Here is a 15,631-nt window from a genome sequence, read left to right as displayed (position 1 = left end):
ATATCAATTATAAATAGTATATTCATAAATAGTAGTAAAATCATAAGAAGTCATAAAAGTAGTAAATGGATTTAAAACATGCTAAGATTGTAGTGTTGGCTAAAAAAAGAGAAGAATTGATGATTACCATTAGGTTTTAATTTACCAAAGACATGTAGTCTAGGTTAACCCTAAAATAGTAATAAAAGAGTGCATGGCTTACAAATAACAAAGGAAATCAAGTTATTAATAATAAATACAGAATCATTTCTAAAAGAAAGAACATTAAAAATTGATCATAAAACAGTCAGAACAAATAAAAAATACCCATTAACATGGTTGATATTGATTATACTGAAAGTAATTGGACAAAGAGAAGAATTTACAAGTAGTATATTCTGGAAATAAAAAATATATTTTGTTTATATGAGACACATGTAAAACATAAATACTGAAAAATAAAAAAGATATACATGACACAAGCATATTTAGTAAAAGAAAGCTGGTGTAGCAATATTAATATTTTAAAAAAGGTCTACTTTAAGGAAGATAACTTTCAGAGATAGAGAAACTTAAATGGTAACAGACTTTATTCACAAAAATATTATATATACATATATATATATATATATATATATATATATATATATTCTCCAAATATACATCGGAGCACCCAAATATATGCAGTAAACACTGAGAGAGCTAAAGGGAGAAATACAGCAACAGAAGATTTCAATACCCCACTTTTAATAATGAAAAGAACCAGAAAAAATATCAATCAACAGAAAACGGAAGACTTGAACAATATTATAGACCAAATGAACACAACAGCAACAGAATACACATTCTTCTCAATCTCCTGGGACATTCGCCAGGATAGATCACATGTTAGGTCACAAAAGAAGTTATAACACATTTCATAACATTGAAATTGCACCAAATATCTTTTCTGACCATAAGTGAATAAAACAAGAAATCCATAGCAGAATGAAACTCAAAAATTCAGGAATATGGGGAAATTAAAATACACACTGCTAAACAATCAATGGGTCAAACAAATCAAAAGGAAAGTTAGGAAAAATAGTGAGACAAATAAAAATGAAAACAAAACATTCAAAAACTTATGGGATGTAGCAAAAGCAGTAAGTACTAAAGGGTAAGTTCATAGTGTCAAATGCCTATATTAAAAAAAAAACAACAAAACACAAAGATTTGAAACTATCTATGTTTACACATCAAGAACTATAAAAGGAAAAACAAACTAATTCTAAAGTTAGAAAAAAAAATTGATTACAACAAAAATTAAGTTTAACTATAAGGGAAATACAAAACAAAACCACTGTGAGATACCACCTTTCACGTGTTAGAATGGCTATTATCAACAAGACAAGAAATAACAATTCTGGAGAAGTTGTAGGAAAAAAGACATCCTCATACACTCCTGGTGAGAATGTAAATTTGTACAGCCACCACGGAAAACAGTATGGAGGTTCCTCAAAAAATTAAGAATAGAGCTAACATATGACTCAGCAATCCCTCTTCTGGGTATGTACCCCCAAATTTTGAAAACATTTATAGGTAAAGATATAGGTACCCCTATGTTCATTGCAGCATTATTCATAGTGGCCAAGACATGGAAACAACCTCTCAGTGTCCCTCGATGGATGATTGGATAAAGAAGATGTGGTACATATATACAATAGAATAGTATTCAGCCATACTAAAAAATGAAATGCTGCCCTCTGAGACAACATGGATAGATCTTGAGAATATCATGCGAAGCAAAATAAGTCAGACAGAAAAAAACAAGAACCATATGATTTTACTAATATGTGGGGTATATAACAGAAAGCAACAAAGGAACAAAGAAAAACAAATAAGAAAGTCATAAACATAGATAACAGTGCGGTGGTTACCAGAGGGGAAAGGGGGTGGGGAGAGGTAGTAGAGGATAAAGGGGGTCCAAATATATGACGACTGAAGGAGACTTACTTTAGGCGGTGAACACACAATGCAATATACAGATGATGCATTACAGAATTGTACACTTTAAACTTATATAATCTTATTAACTAATGTCACCCCAATAAAATTAATGACATATAAAAAGATTAGAGCAAAAATAAATGTAATAGTAGGAAAACAAAAGGACAAAGAAATGAAACTAAGAGTTGATTTTTTAAAAAGATCAACCAAACAGAAAACTCTTAACTAGACAAAGAAAAAGAGAATTAATAATAACAGAAATGACAGAGGAGAAATTACAATTTATGGCACAGGAATAAAAAAGGATTATAAAAGACTGTTATAAACAATTATATGTCAACAAATTTGATAATATAGAAGAGAAGTATAAATCCTAGAAACATACAACCTGCCAAGACTGAATCATGAAAACAGAAAATCTGAACAGACTGATAAGTAAGGAGATTAATCAGTAATCGAAAACCTCCCAACGCAGAAAAGCCCAGGACCAGATGATTTCACTGTTATATTCTACCAAACATTTCAAGAATTAATACCAATCCTTTTCAAACTCTCCTAAAATGTTGAAGAGTAGGTATCACTGACAAACTCATTTTACAAGGCCATTCTTACTCAGACACCAAAGCCAGATAAGAACATATAAGAAAAGAAAACTACAGTCCAATATTCCTGATGAATATAAATATAAAAATTCTAACAAACCAAATTCAGTAGCACATTAGAAGGATCATGCACCATGATAAAGTGGGATTTATTCCAGGAATAGAAGGATGGTTCATATAAAAATCAATAAATGTGATAAACCACATTAACAGAATAAATATTTAAAATCATACTATCATCTCAACAGATGCAGAAAAAGCATTGCACAAATTGAATGCTCTTTCATGATGAAAACACTGAACAAACTAGGTTTAGAAATAAATTAACATAATAAAAACATATGAAAAGTCCTCAGTTAACATACTCAATAATGAAAAACTGAAAGCTTTTCTACTAATATCAGGGGCAAGACAAGTATGTCCACTCTTCTTACTTCTATTCAACGTGGTACTGGAGCTCTAGCAGAGAAATAAGGCAAGAAAAAGAAATAAAGACATACAAACTGAACAGGAAGAAATAAAATTATCTCTGTTCACAGAAGATGTGAACTTATATGTATAAAACCCTAAAGATTCCACATACACATTTAAAAAAACTGGAAGTTCTAATAAATGAATTCTGCAAAGAAGCACGATAGAAAATCAATGCACAAAAATCAGTTGCATTTCTATACACTAATAAAAAACAATGTGAAAGGAAAGTGGAAAATAATTACATTTATAATAGCATCAAAAAGAATAGAATACTTAGTAATAAACTGAACTACAGTGGTGAAAGACATAAACTGAAAATTAAAAAACATTGCTGAAAGAAATTAAAGGACACAAATAAACGGCAAGGCATCCTGTGTTCATGAATTGGAAATACTTTCTTTGTTAAAATGTCCACATGACCCAAAGCAATCTATAGTTTCAATTCATTACTTATCAAAATCCCAGTGGAATTTGTTCCAAAAGTACAAAAACAATTCTAAAATTAATATGAAACCACAATTCTTCAGATAGCCCAAACAATCTTGAGAGAGATGAACTAAGAAAAAGGCATTATACTTCCTGAATTCAGAACATATTGCAAAACTACAGTAATCAAAACTGTATAGTACTGGTATAAAGACAGACATACAACCAATGGGATAGAATAGAGAGCTTGGAAATAAATCCATGAATATATGGTCAAATTATCTTTAACAAGGGTACCAAGACTATATAACGGGGAAGTGATAGTCTCCTCAACAAATGGTATAAGGAAAACTAGATACTCAATTGCAAAAGAATGAAATTGAACACTTATTTTACATCGTACACAAAAATAAACTCAGAATGTACTAAGATTTAAATGTAATACATGAAACTATTACACTCCTAGAAGAAAACATGGGGGAAAAGCTTTATATTGTTGGTCTTGACAATAATTTTCTAGATACAACACCAAAAGCACAGGCAATAAAAGCAAACATAGACAAGTGGCAGTACATCAAACTAAAAATCTTCTGCACATCAAAGGAAAAAATCAACACAGTGAAAAGGTAACTTACAAATTGGGAGAAAATATTATTTGCAAGCTATATATCTGATAAGGGGGAATATCTGAAATATATAAGGAATTTCTACAACTCAACAACATATAAACAAATATCCTGATTAAAAAATGGGCAAAAGATTTGAATAGACATTTCTCCAAAGAAGACATAGAAATGGCCAACAGGTATATAAAAAGATACTCAAAATCAATAAAAATGTGGGAAATGCAAATCACCACCACAAGGAGATATCACTTCAAACCAGTTAGGATGGCTATATTTAAAAAAAAAAAAAAATAGCAAGTGTTGCTAAGGATGTGGAGAAATTGGAATCCTTCTGCACTGTTTGTGAGAAAGTAAAATGGTGCAGCTGCTATGGAAAACAGTTTGGAGGTTCCTCAAAAAATTAAAAATAGAACCACTATAAGATCCAGTAATCCTACTTCTGGGTATTTACCCAAAAGAATTGAAATCAGGATCTCAAAAAGATGTCTGCTCTCCCATGTTCACTGAGAACTATTCATAATAGGCATGTTACAAAAACAATCTAAATGTCCATGAGCAGATAAGTAAAGAAGATGTGGTATAATACACACAGTGAAATATTTTTAACAACATATAAAACAACATCATCCTGTCATATGTTACAACATGGATGAAACTTAAGGATGATAAGTGAAATAAGCCAATCAGAGTATGCTAAAGACTGCATAATTCCACTTATTTGAGGCATAAAAAGTAGTCAAACTCATAGAAGCAAAAAGTAGGATGGTGGTTGCCAGAGGCTAGGAGTGGAGGAGTGGGGAGCTGCTATGCAATGGGTATGTAGTATCAGTCATTCAAAATGAAAAAGTTCTAGAGAGTCACATTACAACAATATGCAAGTAAAGAAAACGGCCAACAGGTGCATGAAAAGTTGTTCAACATCACCAATTATCAGGGAAATGAAAATCAAAATCATAATGAGACATCACCATACACCTGTTAGAATGGTTATTATAAAAAAGAGAAGAAATAACAACTATTGGTGAAGATGTGGAGAAAAGGGACTCTTGTGCATGGTGGGTAGAAATGTAAATTGGTGCAGCCATTATAAAAAACAGTACGAAGTATCCTAAAACCCTTAAAAAAAGAATTACCATATGATCCAGTAATTCTACTTCTGGGTATTTATTCAAAGAAAATAAAAACAGTAACTTGAAAAGATATATGCAACCTATATTTATTGCTGTATTACTTACAATAGCCAAGATACAGAAACAACTTTTGTCCACCATGGAAGAATGGATAAAGAAAATGTGACCATACACACACACACATCTTGGAATTTTATTCAGCCATAAAAAGAAGGAAATCTTGCCATTTGCAACGTGGATGGACCTTGTGGCCATAATCCTAGGTGAAATAAGTCAGAAAGACAAATACCACATGATCTCACTTACATGTGGGAAGTAAAAAAATAAAAAAATAAAAGCTCATAAATTGGTGGTTTCCAGGACTAGGGTATGGGGTGGGGGGAAGGAAAGGGCAGTGAAATGAGTAAAGGGGGTCAAAAGGTACAAACTTCCTGTTATAAAATTAAATAAGTCCTGGGGATATAATGTATAGCAGAGGAACTACAGTTAATAACACTGTATTGCATATTTGAAAGTTGCTAAGAGAATAAATCTTAAAAGTTCTCATCACAAGAACAACAAATGTTGTAAATATTGTACCTATGTATGATGGTGGATGTTAGCTAGACTTATTGAGGTGATCATTTTGCAATACATACAAATATCAAATCATTATTTTGTACACCTGACACTAATATAATGTTATATGTCAATTATTTATATCTCAATAAAAACAGTGTGAATGTAGTTAACATTACTATACTGTACACTTACAAATTTCTTAATAGGATAGATTTGATTTTATGTGTTTTTACTACAATAAAAAGGAAGGAAAGGAGGGAGCAAGGGAGGGATACATAGAAAAGAAAACTTGCAAATTAATGGTCTTATCATTACCTCAAGAAGTTTAATAAAAAGACAAGGGAATATAAAAGAGAAGGAAATAATAAAGACAAATACAGAAGATAATGAATAGAAAACAAACATACAATAGAAAATCAATAAAGCAAAGAATACTTCTTTGAAAAGTAAAAAAAATAATGGTTAAAACAAATATTGTGAGATTTTTAAAGAAATATATATATACATATATATACACACACACATATATAATAAATGTTAAAAATTAAAAACAGAATATCACTAAAGATCTTGTTGATGTTAAAATGATAAGATTATATTATAAACAACTTTATCCTAATAAATTTGAGCAAAATTAAATAATATGTACACTTATTAGAAAAACACTAGATTGATATATAATGATAGAAAAGTATAACTTATCTTATAATTATTAAGAAAATTAAATACGCTTTTAAAAAAATCTTTCTACTGTGGAAACTCCAGGTTCAGGTGGCTTCACTAGTAAATGCAACCATTATAGTAAATACTACTATTTACTACTACTAAATTATTTAGGAAAGAAATAATCTATTATTGAAGAAACTATTCCAAATATAGAAAAAATGCAAACATTATCAATTTTTTACAAGGACAAGATAACCTTGATTCCAATATATGACAAGACATATAAGAAATGAAAATTGTAAACCAATCTCACTCATGATCATAGATAAAATATCCTAAACAAAATATTTTCAAATTCAACACTATGTAGACCAGATTATTATATGAGAAAGTTGCAACCCCCTCCTCCCAAAATACAGTATTAGTTTAACATTCAAAAGTATCAGTAAATGTATTTTACCACATTAGCATATTACAGGATAAAAAAAATGATCATCTGAATATATGCATTAGAAGAATTTTCTAAAAAGTAAGAGTTGTCATGATTTTTAAAATTACAAATTAGTAATGTATGGGACATTTTATTCTAATGCAAAAATTTCTACCCAGAGAAATCTAACAGTGACATTTTGAAAGCTTTCTTTGAAGACTTGGAACAAGACATGAATCACCATTTCATATCTAACGTTTTTACTATTTTTCCCGGTCACTTAGTGATGCAAGAAAAAATGTAAAATTTGAAAAAATATAAAACTTCTATTACATGTTTTTGTATTAGAAAATCCAAGCAAATCCACAAATAAACTATGAAAATAATATTAATAATTTGAACTGTTAAAAGATAAACAGAAGCATTTTAAAATTTTGATTATTTTGAGCAAATGTGGATTCGAATCTGACAAAAAAGCAGTAGACAAAAGTGGTTAGAGCACACCACGGACAGGAGCGAGGGTTTCTTTTAGGGACGACAATGAAGGAAAGCACAGAAATTATTTGACTGGTTATAACATAAACAGCTGCCTCATTTGGGAAAGCCTAATTGTGACTGGTTTTTCTTATATTCATTTGACTCTAGCTTAGGTTTTGTTTTATTCGAGAAGGCTACCGAGGCATTAGATCCATCACAGCCTAATGGTCTCCTTGTTTACATAGTTTAACAGAAGAATTTTAACAATTAACACTGGGTGTAAAGTCATAATGAAGAATATCAGGGTGATCACTTAGCTCAGTTGCTTAGAGCACGATGCTAATAACACTAAGGTTGCCGGCTTGATCCCCTCATGGGGTGCTGTGAGCTGTGCCCTCCTTTAAAAACAAACAAACAAATCAGTGCTTTTCTACATTCCAGCAGCAGATTTCAAAACTAAAAGTTTTAAAAGTATTTTAACAATAACATGCAAATTGTGTATCTGAAAAGAAAATTACCAGAAAATTGCCCATTACTCTACACAGAAGAAAATCAAACTTTTTGGGGTTTTTTTTGGACAGAAACTAAAGAACACAAATAAATGGTGACATACCCTCATACACCATAATTATGGATTGGAAGTCTCGATATTATAAAGATGTTAGAACAATCCCATCAGAAACCTGAAAAAGTTTTATATTTTCTTATTTTTTTAATTTTTTTAAATTAAAGTTTCTTGGGGTGACAATTGTTAGTAAAGTTACATAGATTTCAGGTGTACAATTCTGTAACACATTATCTATATCACACATTGTGTGTTCACCACCCAGAGTCAGTTCTCTTTCCATCACCATATATTAGACCCCGTTTACCCTCTTCTAGAGTCCACCTCCCCCTTACCCTCTGGTAACCACTACACTATTGTCTATGTCTATGAGTTTTTGTTCCTTCATGTGTTTGTCTTGTTCTTTTGTTGTTTTCAGTTTTATATCCCACATATCAGTGAAATCATATGGTTCTCTATTTTTTCTGATTTATTTTGCTTAGCATTATAATCTTAAGATCCATTCATGTTGTCACATGTGGTACTATTTCATCTTACCGCCAAATAGTATTATTGCATTGTGTATATATATCACAACATCTTTATCCATTCATCTATCGAAGGGCATTTGGGTGATTTTCATGTCTTGGCGACTGTAAATTAAGCTGCAATGAACATTGGAGCACATATGTCTTTATGGATAAATGTATTCAGATTTTTTGGGGTAGATGCCCAGGAGAGGGATTGCTGGGTCATACGGTAATTCTATTCGTGATTTTTTGAGGAATCTCCACACTGCCTTCCATAGTGGCTGCACCAGTCTGCATTCCCACCAACAGTGTATGAGGGTTCCTTTTTCTCCACAGCCTCTCCAACACTTGTTACTATTTGTTCCGTTGATGATAGCCATTCTAACTGGGGTGAGGTGATATCTCATTGTGGTTTTTATTTGCATTTCCCTGATGATTAGTGATGTTGAGCATTTTTTCATAAGTCTATTTGCCATTTGTGTGTCCTCTTTGGAGAAATGTCTCTTCCGATCCTCTGCCCACATTTCAATTGGGTTGTTTGGTTTTTTTGTTGTTGAGTTGCATGAGTTCCTTGTATATTTTGGATATTAGCTGCTAATCAGAGGCGTTCTTTGCAAAAATCTTCTCCCATTCACTTGGTTGCCTCTTTATTTTGTCGATGGTTCTTTTGCTGTGCAGAAGCTTTAAAGTTTGATATAGTCCCATTCATTTATTTTAGCTTTTACTTCCCTAGCCTTTGAGGTCAAATTCATAAAATGGTCTTTGAACCCAAGGTCCATAAGTTTAGTACCTATGTTTTCTTCTATGCGGTTTATTGTTTCAGGTCTTATGCTTAAGTCTTTGGTCCATTTTGAATTAATGTTGGTACATAGTGATAGATAGCAGTCCAGTTTCATTCTTTTGCACGTGGCTTTCCAATTCTCCCAGCATCATTTACTGAAGAGGCTGTCTTTTCTCCATTGTATGTTTTTTGCTTCTTTGTCAAAAATTTGTCCATATTTATGTGAGTTTATTTCTGTGTTCTCAATTCTATTCCATTGGTCTGTTTTTCTGCCAATACCATGCTGTTTTGATTATTGTTGCGCTGTAGTACAAGCTAAAGTCAGGGAGTGTGACACATCCAGCATTTTTCTTTTTTCTTACGATTGCTTTGTGTATTTGGGGTCTTTTGTGGTTCCATTCAAATCTGATGATTTTTTGTTCTATTTCTTCAAAAAAAAAAAAAGCCATTGGGATTTTGATGAGGATTGCATTAAATCTGTATATTGCTTTGGGTAATATGGCCATTTTAACTATGCTGATTCTTCCAATCCATGAGCACGGAATGCCCTTCCATTTCTTTGAGTCTTCTTTAATTTCTTTTAAAAATGTCTTATACTTTTCAGCATATAGGAATTCACATCCTTGGTTAAGTTTTTTTCTAGGTGTTTTATTCTTTTTGTTGCAATTGCTAAAGGAATTGTTTCTTTTTTTAAAATCTCTTTTTCTGAGATTTCATTGTTAATATATAGGAATGCAATGGACTTTTGTACATTGATTTTGTAGCCAGGAAATTCACTGTATTCGTTTATTGTTTCTAATAGCTTTTTGGTGGAGTCTTTAGGGTTTTCTACATATAGAATCATGTCATCTGCCAAGAATGACAATTTAATTTCTTCATTCCCAATTTGGATGCCTTTTATTTCTTCCTCTTGACTGATTGCTCTGGTGAGGAGTTCCAACACTATGTTGAAAAGCAGAGGTGATAGGGGACAGCCCTATCGTGTTCCTGAGCGTAGAGTATAGGGCTTCAGTTTTTCACTGTTAATTATGATATTAGCTGAGGGTTTGTCATATGTGGCCTTTACTATGTTAAGGTATTTTCAATCTATCCCTATTTTATTAAGTGTTTTAATCATAAATGGATGTCATATCTTGTCAAACGCTTTTTCTGCATCAATTGATATAACCATATGATTTTTGTCCTTTATTTTGTTTACGTAGTGTATCACATTGATGGATTTGCATATGTTGAACCATCCTTGTGCCCCTGGGATGAGCCCCACTTGGTCGTGATGAATAATCTTTTTAATGTATTGTTGCATTCAATTGGCTAGAATTTTGTTTAGGATTTTTGCATCTGTATTCATCAGAGATATTGGTCTGTAGTTTTCTTTTTTGTGTGTTATCCTTACCAAGTTTTGGTATCAGGGTAATGTTGGCCTCATAAAATGAGTTAGGGAGTATTGTCTCTTCTTCAATTTTTTGGAAGAGTTTGAGTAGGACAGCCATTAGAGACTCTTTGAAGGTTTGGTAGAATTCACTAGTGAAGCAATCTGGTCCCGGACTTTTGCTTTTGGGAAGGTTTTGGATGACTGATTCAATTTCCTTACTGGTGATTGGTCTATTTAGATTTTCCAATTCTTCGTGATTCAGCTAGGAAGGCTGTATGTTTCTAAGAACTTGTCCATTTCTTCTAGGTTATTGAATTTGGTGGCATATAGTCCTTCATAGTATTCTTGGATGATACTTTGTATTTCCGTTGTATCGCGAATACTTCCCTTTATTCATTTCTGATTTTGTTTATTAGTGTCTTTTCTCTTTTTATCTTAGTGAGCCTAGCCAAGGGTTTGTCAATTTTATTAATCTTTTCAAAGAACTAGCTCTTTGTCACAATAATTTTTTCTATTGTCTTTTTGCTCTCTATTTCATTTAGTTCTGCTCTGATTTTTACTATTTGCTTTCTTCTGCTGACCTTGGGTTTCATTTGTTCTTTTTCGTGTTCTCTAAGGTGTAACATGAGGTTATTTATCTGAGATTTTTCTTGTTTCTTGAGATAGGTCTGTAATGATATAAGTTTCCCTCTTAAAACTGCTTTCTCTGCATCCCAAAAATTTTGGTAGAATGTATTTTCATTCTCATTTGTTTCTATGTATCTTTTCATCTCTCCTCTAATTTCTTCTTTGACCCGTTCGTTCTTTAAAAGTATGTTGTTTAATCTCCACATATCTGTGGTTTTTTGTGTTTTCTTTTTGCAGTTGATATCCAATTTCAAAGCCTTGTGATCAGAGAATATGCTTGGTATGATTTCAATCTTCTTAAATTTGCTGAGGCTAGTTTTATGTCCCAGTATATGGTCTGTCCTTAAAAATGTTCCATGTACACTAGAAAAGAATATATAGTCTGGTGTTCTAGGATGAAGTGCTCTATAAATGTCAATTATGTCCATTTCATCTATTGTGTCATTTAGGGCTGCTATTTCATTATTTATTTTCTGTTTGGATGATCTATCCATAGCTGTCAATGATGTGTTTAGGTCCCCTAGTATAATTGTGTTTTGGTCAATTTCTCTCTTTAGTTTTGTTAGTAGTTGCTTGGTATATTTCGGTGCTCCCTGATTGGTGGCATAAATATTGATGACTGTTATGTCTTCTTGTTGTATAGTCCTCTTTATCATTATGAAATGTCCATCTGTGTCTCTCGTTACCTTTTTTATCCTGAGGTCTTTTTCATCTGATATCAGTTTGGCTACCCCAATTTTATCTGGATAACATTTGCTTGGAGTGTCAATTTCCACCCTTTCACTTTGAGTCTATGTTTGTCTTTATAGCTCAGATGTGTGTCTCTTGGAGACAGCATATGGTTGGGTTTAGTTTTTTGATCCAATCTGCTACTCTGTGCCTTTTTATTGGTGAGTTCAGTCCATTTACATTTAGGGTGATTATTGATACGTGAGGATTTCCTTGTCATTCTATCTTTGAATTTCTGATAAGAGTATGACTCCATTGTTTCTTTGCCTTTTTGTTGTTGTCTATCATTTCTCTGTGGTGGTAGTCTATAATTTTTCCCTCTGTTTCTTCTTTGATTACATTACATATTTCAGTTCTGGAGTTTTTTTGGGTGGTTACCATTAAGTTTATGTAAAAGAAAGTTTGATATTTAGAGTATTCCATTTTCTTCAGCATGCTTACTTTCTCCATTCCCATATTCCAGTTCAGGCCTTTACTCTCCCCCCCTTTTATGTTTTGGTTGTCACAAATTATCCCTATTTATGCTGGTTGAATATCCTCCTTCGGTATTTCTTGTAGTGCAGGTCATGTGTTAGAAAATTTCCTCAGCTTCTGTATGTCTGGAAAGGTCTTTATTCCTCCTTCATATCTAAAGGATATCTTTGCTGGATATATTATTCTTGGCTCATACTTTCTTTCTTTCAATCATTTGAACATTTCATTCCATTCCTTCCAGGCTTGTAGAGTTTCGGCTGAAAAACCTGATGATAATCTAATGGGCTTTCCTTTGTAGGTTACAGTCTGTTTTTCCCAAAATCCCTTGAGGATTCTTTCTTTGTCATTAATTTTTGACAGCTTCAATACAATGTGCCTTGGCAAAGGCCTGTTGGGGTTGAAGTAATTAGGTGTTCTATTTGCTTCTTGGATTCAAGGATCCATTTCTTTCCACAAGTGTGGGAAGTTCTTGGTGACTATTTGTTTGAATATACTCTCTGTTCCCTTCTCTCTTTCTTCTCCTTCTGTATGCCTTTTATTCTTATATTGCTCTTTCTGATGGAGTCAGAAAGTTCTTGTAGAGTTCTTTCATTTCTTTTAAGCCTTAGTCTCTTTCTTCCATCCACGTCATTTCCAGATTTTTATCTTCGACGTCATTGATTCTTTCCTACATCTGATCAATTCTACTATGTAAGCTGGCTATTTCATTCTTCATTTCTTTTATTGAGTTCTTAATCTTCAGAAATTCTATTTGGTTCTTTTTTAAAATTTTAATATCTTTGGTAAAATGTTCATTTTGTTCTTTGATTATGTTTCTGAGCTCATTAAACTGCCTGTCTGTGTTTTCTTGCATCTCGTTGAGTTTTTTAAGAACTGCAATTTTGAATTCTCTGTCAGTTAAGTCACATATTTCCATATCTTTAAGTTCATTTTCTGGAGAGTTTTCATTTTCTTTCTGAGCTGTTTTGTTGCCTTGGTTATTCATGGCAATTAATTATTTATTATTTCTCTTCCTAGACATCTACAGGAGTGGGTTCTGCAACAGTTTGATCGAGAAAGGTCTTTTTTGTTTGTTGTTTTCCTGTAGGTGTTGATAGAATGTTTTACTTTCTCTCCAACTGCAGCCTTTTATTCTCTCTTACACTGTAGTGTTATGTTTTCTCTGCATTATTCCGGCTTCTCACACAATGAAGGGATTCCCTGGAAGGCCAGCTTCTCCTCTGTGAACAGTTCATCTGGGTCATAGGGCGCCGTCTCTGTGGGGGGCAATGTGGAGAGCTTCTGAAATTCCAAAGCCCATTCCAGATTCAGAGCCCATGTGTTTCAGCAGCTCTGTTTATCCCTGCAGGGATTCGCCCAGATAGGTGGGGACAGGGGCAGGGTGGGTTGTAAGAGGTGACCCAGAGTAATGGTGGCGACCATCACCACAGACCGTCCTTCTTTCACGTCTCCCTCCCCTTTGCCAGAAGTAGTTAGGCTGTGAGTCCATGTCTGTGGACCACAGTTCTCAGAACTGCAAATATTGTTGTTTTGGTCTGACACTACTACTGTTCTGCTTCTAGCACTGAGCAGGTGGGGGCAGGGTGAGCTCTGGGAGGGTAAAGAAGGGGCGGCTAGGCTCAGCGCTGAAGGCTTCCATACTCTGCTTGGCAGTGAGGGCTTAAGCCACTGTTTTCAGGCGTCTTCCCTCAGTCTTTGCTCCGAGGTCTCTGCTGGGAGCTTTGGTTTCAGCTGTGTTATATGCTGTCCCCTCAGCCTGTGGGCCATAAGCAGAGCCCTGGAATTCAGATTTCCTCCCTCTCCCACAGCTGCGGTAGTTCCGGGATGCAGCGAGCTCGGAGCACCTAGCTAGGTCTGCGTCCTGTGCCTGCACATCCCCATCTCCACACTTCTCCCTTTCCTCCTCTTCTGCTCATGCAATTTTCCCACGTTTAGATGATTTCAGTAGTGCACCTCTAGTCTTGCCTGTCTGTTGTGCAGGATGCCCTTTGTGGAGTTATAGTCATTCAATTTATTGTAAATTCCAGGGGAGATTTCAAGAGGCTCACTTCATTTAAGACGTCTAAGTTTTTTTTATTATTTTCTTTTACTTTTTTCCTAGAACTTGGCATATTGATTCTGAAGTTTATATGAAAAAGAATGCACTAATGCAAAAATGGAGACTGTCTTTAAAAGCATCAAGAGGAATACTCCCTCTATCTCATAACAAGACATGATCACTAGAGTAATTAAGTATATCTATGCATTCAAGGATAGGCAGAATAAAAAAATCCAGTAAGAAGACCCAAATATATAAGCATATAAGATTTAAAGAAAATCTGCCGAACAGAGCCACAGAGAAAGAACAAGGACGATCTCTTCAAAATATCATGCTTGGACACTTGGACATCCATCTAGAAAAAAAATTAATTTGGGCCCTACTTCATATTGCTGACACAAAAATAACCTCAGGTACATCACAGAATTTTATGTAAAACATAAGATAATAAATATTTTAGAAGATAATGTGAGCAAATATGTTTCTGTCAGAGAAAGATTTATTAAATGACATATGAAACACATTATAATACAAGGAAAGGCTTATCAATCTAACTACATTAAAAGTAAGAACTTTTAAAATCAGCAGTTCACAATGCATACATATAACAAATCATCACATTGTACACCTGAAATGCATGAAATTTTTATTTATCAATTATACCCCAATAAAACTAGTAGTATAAATAAATAAATAAACACACAAAGAAAAAATAAACACGAAAACAACATTGTGAGAGTAAAAAGGCAATCCACATATTAGTAGATTTTGTAAATCTGACAAAACATTTACGTACAGATTTTAAAATTATAAGTCAGTAGGGAAAAAATTTAAAAATGGAATTCCAAGTACTAAAAGGGAAACTTGAATAGGCAATTCATGTAAGGGACACTAAACATATGATAAACATGAAAACATCATAACAGAAATAAGAAAAATGCAGATCAAAACCAGATTGAGAAACAACCACTGCCCACCAAATAGTTAAAACGATAAAGACCAGTGATACCAAGTAATGTCAAGTGAAGCTACAGGAACTCACATATATTGATGATGGGACAACCGGTTTGGAAAAGCACTTTGGCATTATTTGAACATATACCGTAAGATCAACACATTCCACTACTAGGTATTCACCCAGCACAAAACTAGGAAGTATATATACATATGAATGTTCAT

The sequence above is a fragment of the Rhinolophus ferrumequinum genome, chromosome 3, assembly GCF_004115265.2.
Source record: "Rhinolophus ferrumequinum isolate MPI-CBG mRhiFer1 chromosome 3, mRhiFer1_v1.p, whole genome shotgun sequence".
Taxonomy (NCBI): Eukaryota; Metazoa; Chordata; class Mammalia; order Chiroptera; family Rhinolophidae; genus Rhinolophus; species Rhinolophus ferrumequinum.
The sequence above is the reverse complement of the archived record's forward strand: the minus strand, read 5'-3'. Positions refer to the sequence as shown.